At 30.7% G+C, this 18,236-nt stretch overlaps 1 protein-coding gene and 1 long non-coding RNA gene across 4 annotated transcripts in view; one reads left to right on the plus strand and one right to left on the minus strand.

Annotated features, from left to right (window-relative positions):
- The window catches only part of tanc1b (tetratricopeptide repeat, ankyrin repeat and coiled-coil containing 1b), a 199,793-nt gene that overhangs the window by 104,709 nt on the left and 76,848 nt on the right, over nucleotides 1-18,236 (minus strand). The window lies entirely within an intron of this gene.
- Nucleotides 1,444-14,944, plus strand: LOC127171318 (uncharacterized). The gene is made up of 3 exons (XR_007828495.1): nucleotides 1,444-1,743; nucleotides 5,271-5,330; nucleotides 14,366-14,944. It is a non-coding gene; the product is annotated as an uncharacterized LOC127171318 (long non-coding RNA).

Here is an 18,236-nt window from a genome sequence, read left to right on the forward strand (position 1 = left end):
ATATAAACACTTGACTTCAGTTAGAGATTAATGTGCATTCAGTGGTTTTTAACCAGTCGTCACATGTGCTGTAAACATGACAAACACTGTTTAGTTTAGAAAATGTACCCCTCTGTCTTTATGAGACTCTGATATGAACAACATCTTCGCGGTCTCTCATCATTTACCTTGACTGAGCATAATGTTCAAAATAATGTTACATTACTTCAAGTTACTGGTATATTCTGCGCTTCTTCATGCATGTCTCTGTGTGTAATTGTGCTTATAATGTGCAAGATTCAGCTAGTCCAATTACATTTTAGGCAATCTTTTGAGCATTTAAAAACTTTTTAACTGGAGTGGTGAGTGAGCAAAAACAGATGAGGGAAGAAAAGATGCAGATGTCTATAATCCTCAGTAAAACATGTCTCTACCCTCAAACTTGTCTGCTTGATTGTCTCGCAACTCAACAACATCTCAATATTGTGCAGCGTTGCTGTCCTAGTTGTCACTGCACAACACTTTTGGGTCCAACGATACTACACTGTCTTTCAAAAGCTCCAGTCATACTACTTCACGCCATTTTTAATTTACTGGAAACTGTTTCTTCTCAACTTGTGAACTTTAAACTTAGCTAATTGTAGCAAGTTTCATCAGTAATTTCTGGGGTTTGTGCATTACCATGTTGCTGATTATTGTAAAGCCTTATGAATATTCTCCTTTGTGCAAGTCTACTGTATTTGTATGCAAGATGTGCTTTAGTGCCTTCGACTCTTTGTTTTTTACTCATATTTCTTCATCTTATATTTCTTGACCACAAATTTTAAGATCAATACCCATTAACCATTAAATAATCATAAATTATGAATGATGTCCAACTGTGATGTTCACACCAATCACACAAAACCTCAAAGAATGATCATATGACTCATTTGACTTCTTATAGTACAGAAAAGAGCTGTATGAAGATTGAAAAAAAAAAAAAAAAAAATGTCTTCACTCTGCATGGAGCAGGTATGAATACTTGATCATGAGAATGAAAAGACGAAGAGGAGTTTGTTATTAATCTCCACTTATTCTTTCATCTCTCTCATCACAGTGCCACACATTAATAACAAGCATTCCTGTAGATTTAGAGCGCTCACACACAAAACTCGCATTCAGCACACAAGCTAAAATAGCCTAAAATGAATTTATTTAAAAAATGTGAAGGCTAATTCACACAAACAAAAGTTCCTTTTTATGTATTTAAACTCACATCTGATTAGCTGAAGTGAATGTTTAAAAAAACACAAACTTGTAAATCTGTGTCAGACAGGTAAGTCTACAAATATGAACATTAATCCATAGTGATCACACAGTGAGTGCACTTGCAAACATTCAGAAATGTTTTTGCATTTGAGAATCTTTGATCGTGCATCTGAAAGCTGTATTTTGTTAATACAAATTATGTTATGAGTTGTTTATGAGTGGGTATTGGCTTACAAATTTGTGACTCATATTTTCGTAAAAACATTAATTTTGTCTCTTTTATCTCCATATGCCTAAAAAGAGCAGAAGAAACCACACTTGATCGCTCACAACCACGGAAACAAGTCTCCATCACTGGCATTATTGATCCGAGTCTCTGCTGCAGGATTTACCCAGAGATCCACAAACACCATCACATACAAGACAACAGCAACGCTCACGCGGCCAAGCTAAGCTATTTCTGGAAAAACATCCCATTAGAAGATCAGTCTGAGATTCATTTCAAAGCACAAGGTATTTCAGTCTTTTAGACGCCTTAAATGGGGAGACTGAGTCACTTTGAAGGAAGAGCAGCATTTGTGACACTAAGACATGCAACTATCTGACCTGCATTTATATTTATAGCTATTAGATTACGTTTAAGCTAACTGGATTTTTCACACATTTTATCTTGAAAATAATCTAACTGAAAGATACATTCACGACCAATTTACAGTCATATCAACATAACTAAACTACCATGCAAAAGTAAAAAAAAAAAAAAAAAAAAAAAAAAAACATTTTCAAAGAAAGAAATTTTATTATTTATAATAATATTTTTATCAAGCAAGGATGCATTAAATTATAAGTGACCGTTAAGACATTTATAAGGTTACAAAATATTCTATTTCAAATAAATGCTGTTCTTTTGAGCTTTCTATACTTAACAGAATTTAAAAAAAAAAAGAATTAATCACTGTTTCCACAAAAAAATAAAGCTGCATGACTGTTTTCAACATTGATAATAATATTCATGTTTCTTGAGCATCAAATCAGCATATTAGAATGATTTCTGAAGGGTCATGTGACACTGAAGAGTAAGGGATGCTGAAAATTCAGCTTTGTATGACAGGAATAAACAAAATTTTTAAATACATTCCCATTCAAAACAGTTATTTGAAATTGTAATAATATTTCCCAATTTTGAAAAACATAATTGAAGCCGCATGACTGTTTTTAACATTGATAATAATATTCATGATTCTTGAGCAGCAAATCAGCATATTGGAATGATTTCTGAAGGGTCATGTGACACTAAAGACTGGAGTAATGATGCTGAAAATTCAGATTTGTATAACAGGAATAAATTATATTTTCAAATATATTCCCATTCAAAACAGTTATTTTAAAACAGAATAATATTTCAGAATTTTTGCAGTATTTTTGATCAGTTAAATGCAGAATTGGTGGGAAGAGACTTCTTTCAAACTTTTGAACTGTAGTAAAAGTCACTGGGATTTCTTGGGAATTTTTTCATTCATCTTTTACGAACCAATTATGATAAGTCAGGTTTTTTCAAATGACTAACTTAACCAAGTACGAGCGATAGAATTACTTGCCGTAGTGTGGTTTGGTGCTGCTGGACATCAGTTAGTAGTTGTAGAGCACAATTACACCCACAGATGTCATCTTGACATTTAGAAACAACACATGAGCCAACATCCCTCTCAAACGTGTCTCCATGTTTCCTCACCTCCGTCTGCTTTCATTCATGCTTGAGCGCTGCAGGGACTCATTTACATGCTCCCTAAAACCACAGCTCAGCGCCGGAGGACATTTCAGCAGGGTCTCGCCTTCCAGAGAGGAGCCGAACAAACGCTCGCTCCTCGTTCGTTCAGGCAAAACATCTGTTACTGCGAATGCCAGTGTCACAGCAACAAGCTGTTAACAGGTGCCCTTTTCATTGCCCGCGGCCCACACCCAACATCCCAGCAGACGCCATGTTCAGAATGAATAATTAACGCTGAATTCTTGTGATTTCCTTCACTTGTTAGCTGTGAGGTCTTACAACGACATTTGCTTCATTGGTCCAGTTTCTAAGCTGATTTCTACTGGCCAATGAATCTAAAACATCTATATTTTTCATCATTGTGACTATACACACATCTTAATATTTAAGATTTTATCCAAAACATTTCATGCAAACAGTCATCGTAGGTGAATCTATTCAAAAGAGTTCATGTAATGCCAATCTAGACCATATAATAGTTTTCCGACACCGTTTTTCACTAAATTAACAAGAAAAGTGGAGTGATGATCCAAATGAATCAGTGAATCAGAGCTGTGAATCAATTCATTGAAGTGAACAGACTAATGAGCTGATTGATGGAAGTAATTTGAATTGACTAACCATTTTTAGGAGACTTAGAGGTCAATTAAAAAGCACATTAAAATCATTGCGATATTTGCAATGCTGAATTTTAAGCATAATCATTTTGAATGTAATATTGATATTTGTATAGAGCATATAGTGTACCCAGATATTGTAGACTGAATGCATTAGAGAAAAATGTTCTAAAAAAAAACATGAAAAAATGAATAAACAAATAAAATAAATATATATCAAAATATTTATATATTACATTTAAATATAATAATATAGGAAATTATAAAAATAAATACAGTAGTGCATCAAAATAGATTGAATGCATTGGGGAAAACGCTCTAAAATAAATAAATAAATAAACATATGTATTAAAACGTATTAAATATTTTCTATATTAAAGATAAAAAAAAAAGAAGCTCAATAAAAAAATTCTAACATTAAATATAACTAATGTGCTTTTGTTTTATTTTATTATATATATTTTATATATAATAAAATATTCAAAAATAAATCTTTATTAAACAGCTTTCTGAATTTGGCTGCAATCTTGCGTTCTAAAATAAATAAATAAATAAATCAGTCATAAATAAAAATTGAGAAAATATTTCTATATTAAATAATTCTATATTAATAAGTCTATATAATATATATAATTGTAATATATATATATATAACATCTTTTTACAAATATATTAAATGTTTTGTATATTAAACATCAAAAAATTAGGAAATAAGCAAAATAAATGAAAACATAAGAAAGCTCAATAAATTTCTTTTTTCTTTCTTTTTTTTTTCTTTATAATTTTGTTCAAAAATCTTCATGAAACACAGCTTTATGAATTTGGTTATTATATTATGCAATATACTAATGGTGTTTCATGTGGATTAATTAAGCTCTACAGAGCACAGCTTCACTTCCAGTCAGAAGCCTGCAAACAAACAGTAGCAATCTAAAACACACATAAAAGCAAATAAATAAATAAAATATAAATATTTACAAATATTTTATATATTGAATTTACATTTAAAATAAACATTTAAAATAAATGTTTAATAATTTTTTTTATGATAAATATAAAAACATAGGAAATGGGAAAAATAATTACAAAATAAATATAGTGCATCCAGATACATTGAATGCTTTAGGGACGGTTCTAAAAATAAATAAATAAATACATACATATAAAAATAAATAAAAATTGAGAAAATATTTTTCTATTAAATATATATTTGTTTACAAATTACATTTTTTATTACATAATTTTTTTTCATTTTCTGTCAAAAATTCTTCATAAAAGGGCTTCATAAATTTGGTTGCAATCTTGTGTTACTAATGGACTAATGGTGTTTCATGTGGATTAATGAAGCTCTACAGAGCACGGCTTCACTTCCAGGCAGAAGCCTGCAAACAAACACTAGTAATCATACGAGAAGCAGCAGGATAATCTATCAGAAACCCTGCAATACGCAGATCTGAAGCAGCTAACATTTACAACTTAAGCAGCATTTGCCATCTTCTGCCATGATGGAGTGGCTAAAATCTTCATGACATCACGACCACTGAACAAGATTTTTCTGTCTCTCTTTAACACCGGCTAACCAGATTAGGTCTGCAGTGCTGACTTGGTTTAATTTGCACACATGTGACACAAATCTATCTGTCTGTCTCCCTCAGATTCCACCGTGATGATGTCGGGTGTGGCAGAAATAGGAGAGAGAGAGAGTAAAACATTAAGTATATACACCTCACTCAACCAGCAAACCACAGCAATACACTGACACTAAACAGAGTAGGAAATGAGCTGCCATCAGATGTAAATACAACACACGCTTAAAAATAAAAGACACGGAAGCAGTTTCTCATCTCTAAAGCAAGCAGAGAGTAAAATAAAGCTCTTTAAACACATTAAATATTATTGTAGCCTATCAACAAAGTCTGGCCCACAAAGCTTTGGTTTTACATGCCATTTAGGGACAGTTTATCTGAAAGAGATGAAACCCCTAAATAGACTGAACAAAAATCTGGTGTAGGATTTACTTTGAACCAATTGTCATACTTAAATTGCCAGTAAAGTTTACAAAAAATTACACAGAAATGGCAAGTAACACTTTACCATAAGGTGTCATTTGTTAACATTAATGTATTAACTAACATTAATGAACAATGCACAATAGATTTATTACACTATTTATTAATCTTAATGTTAATGTCCATGTTAGTTCACAGTGCATTAACCAACATTAACAAACAACTTGTGATTTTAATAATGCATTAGTAATGCATTAGTAAATAAATGCAATAGCTAATGTAATTAATGTTAACTAATGAACTTAATTATATAGAGAGAGAGACAGGGTCCAAAGCCTCTTTACTGCTTTAAAACAAAATCAAAAACAAAAAACAATTTGTTTCCAAAGTACAAAAAAGAAAACGAAATCACTAAATTAACCCAACAACAACCCAAAAAACAACACATTTTCTTCAACAAAACATAGCATATTTTTAAGACACCTTATGTTTATAAACTCTTCTACATTATTTGTAGACTTATAAAAGTCAAAATCAATTTTCAGTCTAGCTTTCAACAATCTGACATAAACTGTATTTACATAATCTAAAGACTCTTCTATCTTATATCTTCTGCTCAAGTACTCAGGTTGCATTGGGTCTGACAATGACGGTGCCATGCAAAATTCTCCATTGTAAATCCCCAACCCTTTTTGTCAACGGTGGTTTGTAAAACGCTCTCCACACAGGTTTGAGAGAGAGACACACTGATAAAAATGTGCTTTTACTCCCTGAGGCTGCAAATGAATTCTGCCATCTAATTGGATCTGGCGATTTTCACAAGTGCTTTCTAGTTTTGTATGCAGACGGTCTGTGAATGGACTGTGGGTGGTCCGGGATGAGTCGTCTGAAACTGAGACACAGACTACACATCACCAAACCATATTCTAAACAAATAACACTCAAACACCATCTTTAGTTTGAAGAACACACCTGGCTGTTACCGTACAGTATGACACACCTTTAAACACATTCAGGATATACTGAAGGAAAACTATAAAACTACACTCAGAAGGGACATAAAAGAAGCTTTTGTATAAAATAAAAATTAATGAGGATGTTGTCAAGCTACAAAATGCCATAAAAGTTTCATAAAAGTCGTCCGTATGAAACCTAATCAAGTTTGGAACAACATAAGGCTGATTAAATGATGGCAAATCTATTTTTTTGTAGAACTACTCCTTTAATACTCTCTATTAGCTCCTGGGGATCTGCTGTAAAACTCTAGTTTTAATCAGACGGACGTATTAATACACAAACACAGGACTATTGCTTAGCATTAATAACATACAGCAGCCCATAAAACTGAGCACATAAGAGTCATGAACAAACCAAACAATTTGATTTTTAATCTACCGCAGGCCCCTGGAGCATTTCAGGACGGGGCTAAAAATAGTATATTGTACGACAGAGAAAGCAGGTACCAGTCGTCGCCTCGGGAAATGTGACACGGCAATGACATCACACGCGTCCACCGTCCCGCAGGCGAACACAGACCAAATTTATCCACATCACACCTATAGATGTACTATAGGGAGGACGTGTGGAGGACATCGCTAGTGTGGACACATAAAGAACCAAATGCAACTCTCTAACTCAAAAAACAATCGTGTGCACAGTATCACAACACAGATCACTTGCATAAACTGTGCATAACTTGATTCCTCACTAATTATTGAGTTTTACAGACGAGATACTAGCGCCTGACATCATTAAATCCGCACAGTGTGTCTCCAGGGAAATAAAACCACACAATCCACACAAACTAATAGGAGGAGGTTTGGTTAACATTTAAAAGCTGTGGTGCTGCTCAGCAGAAGGTCATTTTATCGTCCAGTCGTTTGTTTTCATCACAGGTGTCACCACTGTGTGACAGATGTGGCATTTATAAGCTGCAATAGACATGTCATGAAAAATTATATGCATTTTGGAGTCATATTTCACCTCATCATCCAAAAATGAACTATTTATATAAATTACATATTAGCAGGGGTGCAGCAAGCTTTTTTAGCCTGTTCTCATAAGAGTACCTGAAGATTTGGTTTGGTCCTCACATTGCACATAGTGTGACCCCATAAATATAACTCATTAATAATAGTGAAAATAATATCATTGTATTTCTTTAAAATAAAATAAACAATATAATACAGTGTGGTAATACCATTTTATTTTAAAATAATAAGAATAAGAATACAATTCTTTTATAGTAAACCAAAAAATAAAATGATACTTTTTCTATGAATTTTCATAATTTTTTGGCAGGTTGCTGGCAAGTATGTATAGGCGCTTAGTTTAGTGCTGCTGATTGTAGAGCGTCAGTGAATGAAATGTTGGTTTTTTTTTGCACTGTGCTTGCACTGCAGCAGCGAATAGCCTACAATTATGCTTTCAGTTTGAATAGAAGTCTTATACAAGATAGATATAATTGTGCATTAACAGCTGTCAACCATGTCACATTACACAGCGTATTTCTTATAGTGGACCTGCGGACCACTTACAGTATGTGCACCCCAAGTATAAGTATTATTAGCAATATATATCTAATAAAAAAAAAACAAAACCAAAAAAAAACCCACAATTTAAGTACAATATATATATATATATATATATATATATATATATTTATTTTTTTTTTTTTTAACTTTTTTTTTTTTTAACTTTTTTTTAAATATATTTTTTCTCATCAAGTCTGCATTTATTTGATCCAAAGTACAGCAAAAACAGTAACATTTTGAAATATTTTTATTGTTTAAAATAACTATTTTAAACTATTTTCTATAGTTTATAGTTTAGTTAACTATTGTCTATTTGATTTCAAAATGTAATTTATTCCTGTGATTTTAAAGCTGAATTTTTAGCATCATTACTCCAGTCTTCAGTGTCACATGGTCCTTCTGAAATCATTCTAAATTCTGATTTACTGTTCCAAAAAAAAAAAAAAAACAAAAAAAAAAAACACGTATTTTTTTAGTTATTATTATCTTTTTTTTTCAGGATTCTTTGATAGAAACTTCAGAAGAACTGCATTTATCTGAAATAGAATTCTTTTGTAACATTATAAATGTCTTTATTATAACTTTTAGAATCCTGGTTAAATAAAAGTATTAATTTTAGAAATGAAAAAACAAATTATACTGACTCCAAGCTTTTGAATGAGTGTATCTTGTAATCCTGAAATAAATTGTACTTAACCGTTTTAAATAATGATAATAATAATGTTTCTTGAACAGCAAATTAGCATATTAGAATGATTTCTGAAGGATCATGTCAAACTGAAGACTGGCGTAATGATGCTGAAAATTCAGCTTTGATCACAGGAATAAATTACATTTTAAAATATATTACAACAGAAAGCAGTTATTTTAAATATTAAAAATATTTCACAATATTACTGCTTTTGCTGTATTGTGGATCAAATAAAACACAGACCATTTTAAGACCGCAGTGCCGTTAACATATCCGGCAGCATCCATGAATTAGTCCCTATGGGCCTCAACTACCAGCATGATCTCCATCACAGCCAATCAAGTCCAATCAGCAACATTCTCTGCTTAATTAACGAGCTGTGTGAGGTAAGTGGTGGGTGGCAGGTATGACTATGAATTCATAACACAACTCTGCTCGTCTAGAAATGTTCAGAAGCAGTGTAATTTTCTATGTAAATGCACTTACTTTGAGTAGGAGCAAAATATCGATAAGCATTACATCTGAACTGCTCCTGCTTTAGGATATAAGTGAACAAATTCAACAAAATGTCTTAAAAAGAGAATAAAATAGAATAATATTAATATTAGAATACACTGCACTGGTCCGGAAACATGCAAATCGGTTAAACATGACATAGACTAAACAGAAAAAAACCTAAATTTTAATGGTTTTGGAATAAAATAAATCACTGTACTGTGTTAAATAAGTTTGTTTATGTTGCTGAACTAACTATTAATGATAATATAGTGTTAGTATTTGTATTTAGCGACTAATTAGAACAGACCTGCCAACTATTTCTGAGTCAAGACTAACCAGCTGAGAATCAGTTAACTAGAGAACTAAAGCAGTAGAAGTTTTTAACTATGTCTAAGGCCGCTCATTATGAAAATCCTCACGTTTATGACACATCTCAGCATGGAAACGGTTTTCAAACGGCCCTGAAACACTGAGAGCTTCATAACCGTCTGAAGTTCTTACATAAATATGACATCATCTAAAGGCCAGTGTCAAATTTTACCAGGACTTTTCAAGAAAATGAGCACAGTCTACCTGCGGGACAGGAGTTTCAATGATAAACTTTGTTTTGAAGCATCTCATGAAGCCTCTGAGAATTGAGTTTGAGATCTCGAGAGGCAATCGCAACTTTGTAAACAATATTTACGTCCTTCATTGGATTTTTTTTGATGGCGTACCTTTCAAAGTGAATTCTCTCCTCAGAAGCTCTTCAGACGCAAGAGCAGACCACACAAGAGACTCAATTACTGTGATGAAATTAAGTTTCCTGCACAGATATGAAGAAATCAAAGTGGCCCAAACTTTCTTTAGGAAAGCAATGAGAAGATTGCATCTGCTCTGTTTCCTGCCCATCAGGAGGTGCAGGTCAAGGCGACCTGTGAGTGTTTGTGTACGATTCAACACACATGACCTCGCATGAAACACAGCAGCAGAAACGAAATATTATAAATACACAAGATAAAGATTAAAAGCCCTTTTTAGTAGACAGACAGAACAACTGAAAGATTGATGTATAGAAAGGGTGGATAGGTAGAACAACAGATAGATAGATAGAACTACAGACAGACAGAACGATAGACTGATTTAATGATAGATAAACAGAACCACAGAATGACAGAACAACAGATAAAACGATAGATAGACAGATACACAGATGAAGGATGGATGATAGACTGATAGAGTGAGCAATAGATCGATTGAATACTAGATAAACAGAACGATAGAATGACAGAATGATAGAACGATAGACAGAACGATGGATGGATGGATAGAAAGGGTGGACAGACAATTACAGAATGATAGGGTGATAGATAGAACTATAGAATGATAGAACGATAGATAAGACAGATAGACAGACAGACAGATGAAGGATGGATGATAGAACGACAGAGTGAACAACAGAACTACAGATAGACAGAACAATAGATCGATTGAATGATAGATAAAAAGAACCATGGAATGACAGAATAATAGACAGAACGATAATTAGAACGATGGATGGATGGAAAGGGTGGAAAGAACGACAATGACAGAACAACAGAACTATAGATGGAACAATAGAACTTTAGAATGATAGATAGACATAGATAGATAGACAGATGAAGGATGGATGATAGAACGATAGAGTGAACAACAGAACTATAGATCGATTGAATGATAGATAAATAGAACCACAGAATGACAGAATAATAGATAGAATGATAAATAGAACGATGGATGGATGGATGGAAGGATAGATGGATGGAAAGGGTGGACAGACAGAATGACAGAACGATAGATAGAACGACAGACAGTTAAATAGATGAAGGATGGATGATAGAACGATAGAGTGAATGATAGATCGATTGAATGATAGATAAATAGAACGATAGAATGACAGAATGATAGAACGATGGTTGGATGGATGGATGGATAGAAAGGGTGGACAGACAGAATGACAGAATGATAGATAGATGAAGGATGGATGATAGAACGATAGAGTGAATGACAGAACTATAGATCGATTGAATGACAGATAAATAGAACCACAGAATGACAGAATAATAGATAGAATGATAAATAGAACGATGGATGGATGGATGGAAGGATAGATGAATGGAAAGGGTGGACAGACAGAATGACAGAACGATAGATAGAACGACAGACAGTTAAATAGATGAAGGATGGATGATAGAACGATAGAGTGAATGATAGATCGATTGAATGATAGATAAATAGAACAATAGAATGACAGAATGATAGAACGATGGTTGGATGGATGGATGGATGGATAGAAAGGGTGGACAGACAGAATGACAGAATGATAGATAGATGAAGGATGGATGATAGAACGATAGAGTGAATGACAGAACTATAGAAAGACAGAGCTATAGATCAGTTGAACAATAGAATGACAATGATAAAATTATATGATTGGATGGATGGAAAGGGTGGATAGAACGACAGAACAACAGAACGATAGAACGACAGATGGAACGATAGAAGAAGAGATGGACGGATGGATGGCACAAAAATGAAAATGAAAGGAATGATGCTTTTTATTTTCAGTAAAAGACAGAGCTGCTGATGTTCAGTACGACACAATAACATGCACTGTTGCTCATGATAAAGGAAAACCAGCAAAATAATTTCTGTCACACAAATTTTACAACTAACGCAGAGAAAAGCATTTATGCATGGTAAATATTCTCTATTCACAGAAATCTCCAGTTAGCCACTGGATATACATAAACTGACTCTCTGAAATAACTCTGCTGTTTAAAATAACATCACGACCGAAGGGCAAAAACCAAAACAACATCCTCACCTCATGAGAGATTTACAGGCCATTAAAGCTGAACAGGACGATACGGAGGAAGCACTAGTGTGTGTGAGATCTGCTGGAGTGTTTACAGAGACTGACGACACAGAATGTGTGTGTGAAAGCAGCTCTCATTAAGGACCAAACTCTCTCTCATACACACACACAGTGAGAGCTTTAATAAACACATGATGAATGCAGACCTCTCCACTTTACAGCACTGCTTAGGAGGAAGTTCACAACCTGCAGAAAACATGCAGAACAGCTGAATGCTCAAACAGAGAATTCAAAGGCCTGCTGTCCAGTCACCAGGATCAGTTTTTTTGAGAAAGCTCATTTTGTGTTGCTATTTTGCAAAATCTGTCATAGTGCATTGCATAATGCAGTCCGTGTTTTCTTTCAGGTAGTTTAGGGGTGAACAATATTAAAATTCTGTCTGATACTAATAAGCCAATAAATAAATGATTTTTATTGTTAATATCCAATTTCGCATTTTAGGCTTCAAAACATTACAATGCACAGTATGAAAAATTAATGTTCATTCTGGGATTCAGTTGAGATAACAGTGATTTCTATTAAACATCTTTTTAACATTGTTTATTAATTAGCATTAATCATTAAAAATTAATTTTAAATTATGTTTTAAGCGAGTGATGCAACGGCAAACGTCTAACTCTGAGAAAAATACTATAAATAATTAAATGCTCATTTTCATAGATCACATTTAACAGTGTTTCTTATTAAACATAAATTTTTCTATTCATATTCAATTATGGTTTAAATTTGTGATGCAGAGGTAAATGTCAATCTCATATAAATAAATATACTATAAATAAATAAACATTCATTTTAAGATTAGCTTATGATCACATTTAACAGTATTTTCGATTAGTATTACTTATTAAACATTAATATTTTATCAAGTTCTGAGCAAGTGATGAAAAAATAAATGTCAAACTCTGACTGTAATGACTAAAAATACTAAAAATGAATGAATGAATGAAGTTTTTAAAAGTGTGATAAAATGAATGAACTAGTAAATATTCATTTTGAGATTTGCTAAAGATCACATTTAACAGTGTTTTTATTAAACGTAATATTTTATAATAATATTATATTTTTAAATGTGTGATACTAAAAATGAATGAATGAATGAATAAAAAATAAATACATAAATAAATAAATATTCATTTTGAGATTTGCTAAAGATCACATTTAAGTGTTTTTATTAAATGTAATATTTTTAGATATTATGTCTTAAATGTGTGATACTAAAAATGAATGAATGAATGAATAAAAAATAAATACATAAATAAATAATTATATATTTTGAGATTTGCTAAAGATCACATTTAACAGTGTCTTTTATTAAAAATAATATTTCTATATAAATATTATGTTTTTTAAATGTGATACCAAAAATAAATAAATAAATAAATATTCATTCTGAGACGATCAAAAATCACATTTAACAGTGATTTTTTTTATTTATTAAATATGTAATATTTTTATATTAATATTACGTTTTTAAATGTGTGATACAAAGGTCAATGTGTAACTTTATGTAACACCTTAGTAAAAATACAAAAAAAATAAATAAATGCACATGAATATTAATTTAATAGTGTTTTTCTAATGTTTTTCTAATATTTATGATTTTCAATTTAATTGTTGTTTTAAATAAGTGATGCAAAGGTAAATGTCTAAGCAAAAATGCTAAAATATTAATAATTTATTTATGTTATTTTGAACAATATACAGCAAATATAGACCAATTCAAATTATAATTTCAAACAATACCTAATTTGGTAGTGAAATGTGCATTCTTGCTTTCAGCTCTTCTAACATATCAACACAACAGTTTGACGAAAATGCAATATTCTTCACTGCTTTGCTGAATTCATTCACATGTGAATAGCTCTTGGCAGCAGTTTTCTGACTCAACTTCTGCTCAACTGTTTTGGATCACTCTGACTTCAGGTGACGAGGAAACAAGTGCGTGTTAATAAATAAACGCCTACCACACTTTTAGTCAAAAAGCTGAAAGTCTGGCAGCGGGACAGAGTAATTAACCGTCATTATGAAGTACACACACACTGGGGCTAATTATACATTATTAATGCTATTAGTGAAGCACGCTGACTAATTCCACATGGCACTGTTTGCTTTCTTCCTTCAGCTACACTTCTACTGAATGTTTGGGAGATGAGGCGTGAGAACAGGTATTTACAGACAGAGCCGCCACATTCCAAGGAAGGTTGGGAAGTCTTGGGAATGCCGAAAGCTGTGTAGCATCCCGCTGATCTCTGCAGTCGTATCCGCTTGTGTAGCTGGACATACAAAGACCTGCAGGCCGTCGATCCATGCATACATGCTGCCTTCATAGTGCTCCTGGGAAATGCTTATTTAAATCATAATTATGAGTTCAAGAGTTAAGACAACTTTTAAAAACAGTTAAATGATAATAATGCTAAAAAATAAAATAAAATATACAAACAGTTTCACCTGTGCATGTGTTAAATCACACCCCACCTGCATACGGTGGTGTGAAGTTAAGGCGGTAATAGCGTAAATACACTGAGATAATAAATTGTTTTTTAATTAGTTTAATACATTTTAACGTGTTTAAATGCAAGAAAAGTGTAAATAAGGATTTAAATTCAGAAGTAACTGTCAATGCTATAACTACAAAAATAAAACTAAAATGTGAAACTGAAATATATTTTTATATGTCAAAAAACAAAGTGATTCTTGTCTATACTTAAAAATAAATATGAAATTAAAATACACAGAAAAATATTAAAGTGAATCTTTAACTAAGATTACTAAAGCTAAAATCTAAAACAAAATATATAGAAAATGCTCATGAACTGATGACTTATAATTGCTGAGATATTAATTTAAATATATATATATATATATAAACAAGGTTCAAAATCCATTTTTATAATAATTAAAAGTAAATAGTAAATAAACAAAAATATTCATTTTGAGATTTGCTAAAGATCACATTTAACAGTGTTTAACGAAATATTTTTTATTACTATTATTGTTTTTAAATGTTTTAATGTAAAGGTCAGTATGTAACTTTAGGGAACACCTAAGTAAAAATACAAACAATAAATAAATACACATAAATATTAATTTAACAGTGTTTTTATTATAAAAAAAAAATAAATAAAAAATATAAATATATAATTTAAAATATAAAATAATAAAATATATATATAATATATATATATATATATATATATATATATATATATATATATTATGTTAATAAATTATTTTTATTTATTAAAATAATTACAAATATGTATATAAAATATAAAAGTAATATAAAAAATATTATGTTGATGAACTGATTATTTACCAATATAAACTAAAACAAATATATTAAACAACTATATATATATATATATATATATATATATATATATATATATATATATATAATATATATATATAGAGCTAATGAACTGATTTTGTAATTATGAACTTATGCCAATGAACTTATTCTATAATTACTAAAACTAAGACTGAAACTAAAACGTAGGTATTCAGATATACGGATATATTTATAGATGTATTGATACATAAAAATATATCCATGATTAACCAAAACTGGAAAAATTGATATATTTATAGATATATTGATACATAAAAAATGTCTGTGAATAACCAAAAAATAAACACAAATGAATATTGATGTATTGATACATAAAAATGTCCATTAATAACAAAAAATGCAAAAAGCAAATATTAAACTGAATAAAAAGTCAATAATAATAATAATAATAATACAACTGAAAATGCTTAACTATCAATACTATAAGCTAAATTAAATTATTTTTTTCAACTAAGAATAAACATCCCACTTGTTCACAATGTATGGTGATTATTCGTGCAACAAAGAAGTGCATCAGAGCCATCAGAAGTGCAGCCAGTGTTTTCATGCTAATATGAAAAGATTCTGCTAAATACTGGTTAAATAAGCGGAGCTTTTTGAAAATTAAATCATAATTATGATGACTTTCAATTATCTTCCACAGTGCTTCTTTAACTGACATGCACCAAACTGGGAAAGCCATGGCTGACAGAAAACCTTGAGTTCGTCTCATGAATCTGACCATTTCAACATGACTTGAAGGCGATGTTAAACTGGAGCCTGTGGGAATGTGTGGAGATGCTATATATAAACTCTCTCAGGGTTAAAATAACATGTGACAGACCCCCACGTAAACAGTGCTGACCCTTCCGTGTGTGTGTGGAGGTAAAGCTGAGCTAACTGGGGTGTGTCATTGAGATATGACAGATATGCAGTAAATAAAGCAGCTAGAAAACCAGGACAGATTATACTGGTCCTACTTCAACACACGCAACAAATCTAAAGCATTTCACTTACTATTATGTAAAAAATTTCTCTTTTTTGCTTGTCAAATTTCAAAAACAAAGATGCTTTCGTGAGTAGTGATGCACCAAAATTAAAACACTATCAATTGTATGTTTAGAAAGAATATTTAGAAAACTGTATTTGGAGATCAGGGTGGTCAATATTATGTTCATATAGGAATAACTTATTTTAATGCTAGCAAATTTAATTAAAAAAAAATGCTCAATTTAAAAGTAATTTTAGTCAATATTCCTATAAACTTTGATAAAAATATATAATAATATTTACATTTTAATAATAATAATAATAATAATAATATATTAATAATTAAATTTAATGATAGCAAATGCAATGCAAAAACATTACTAAAATTTACCAATATTTATTCAAACTTAAACAAAAATATATATTTATATTTTAATAATAATAATAAATAAAATAGTAATAATAATAATTCATACATTCATAATAAAATTTTATGATAGAAAATGTAAATGCAAAAAAAAGCTCTATTTAAAAGAAAGGTAATTTTACTCAATATTCCTTCAAACTTTATTATAAATATTCTAATTATAAATATTTAGATTGTATTATTATTATTAATAATAATATTTAAATATTAATAATTGCACTTAATGATAGCAAATGCAATGCAAAAAACACTGCTAAAACTTACCAATATTTTGGTCAATATTACATTTATATAGGAATAGTTTATTTTAATGATAGCAAATGTAATGCAAAAAATGTTCAATTAAAAAAAAAAGTCATTTTACCCAATATTCCTTCAAACTTAAAAAAAAAAATACAATATTTAGATTTGATTTTAATAATAATAATAATAATAATAATAATAATAATAATAATAATAAATATATATTTATATTTTAATTAAATTTATTGTAATGCAAAAAACATTGCTAAAATGCATCAATATTATGTTTAATATGATATATTAATGTATGTATTAATATTAATACCAAATATTTCTTCAAACTTTAATGAACATATATAATATTTTAACAATAATAATAATTAATAAATAATAAAAACATACCAATATTATGTAAATGTAATGCAAAAAAATTACCCATTTTACATTTTACCCAATATTCCATAATATATTCACATATTAATAATTAAATTTAATGCAATGTAATGCAAAACATTGCTAAAATATACCCAATAATAATTCAAAATTCAATACAAATATATAAAAATATTTTGAAAATTTTAATAATATTATATTAATAATGCTGTTATCAATAGATTGATTAAAAACAATAAATCTGAGAAGCGCTAGTTGAACATCAATGATTTCAGCTCTCCAAAATGGAAAATGTCTAAAAATTGTCAGTGCATCACTAGTTGTGAGACATCTGTGTGAATCAAAAGAAATCCCACTTTATACACTACTTTACAGTTCATAAGCATCAGCTGTCACTCCTGCCTAGTCACCCGTCTCTGAGCGGCCGGCGTGACGTCATGTGAGCAGTGCGATACAGCGCTGTGCCAAAGACAGCTGGCATTCGCCTGGCGCCACCCTGCTTCACACAGTTGTTTGGAAAGCTCTGATGTCTCACGTACTCCTGTGACCAACACAATCTTGCGTGTAGTGATACGCAGCTAAAGATACACACAGACAACACTGCCAAAT

This window comes from Labeo rohita, chromosome 9, assembly GCF_022985175.1.
Source record: "Labeo rohita strain BAU-BD-2019 chromosome 9, IGBB_LRoh.1.0, whole genome shotgun sequence".
NCBI classification, from domain to species: domain Eukaryota; kingdom Metazoa; phylum Chordata; class Actinopteri; order Cypriniformes; family Cyprinidae; genus Labeo; species Labeo rohita.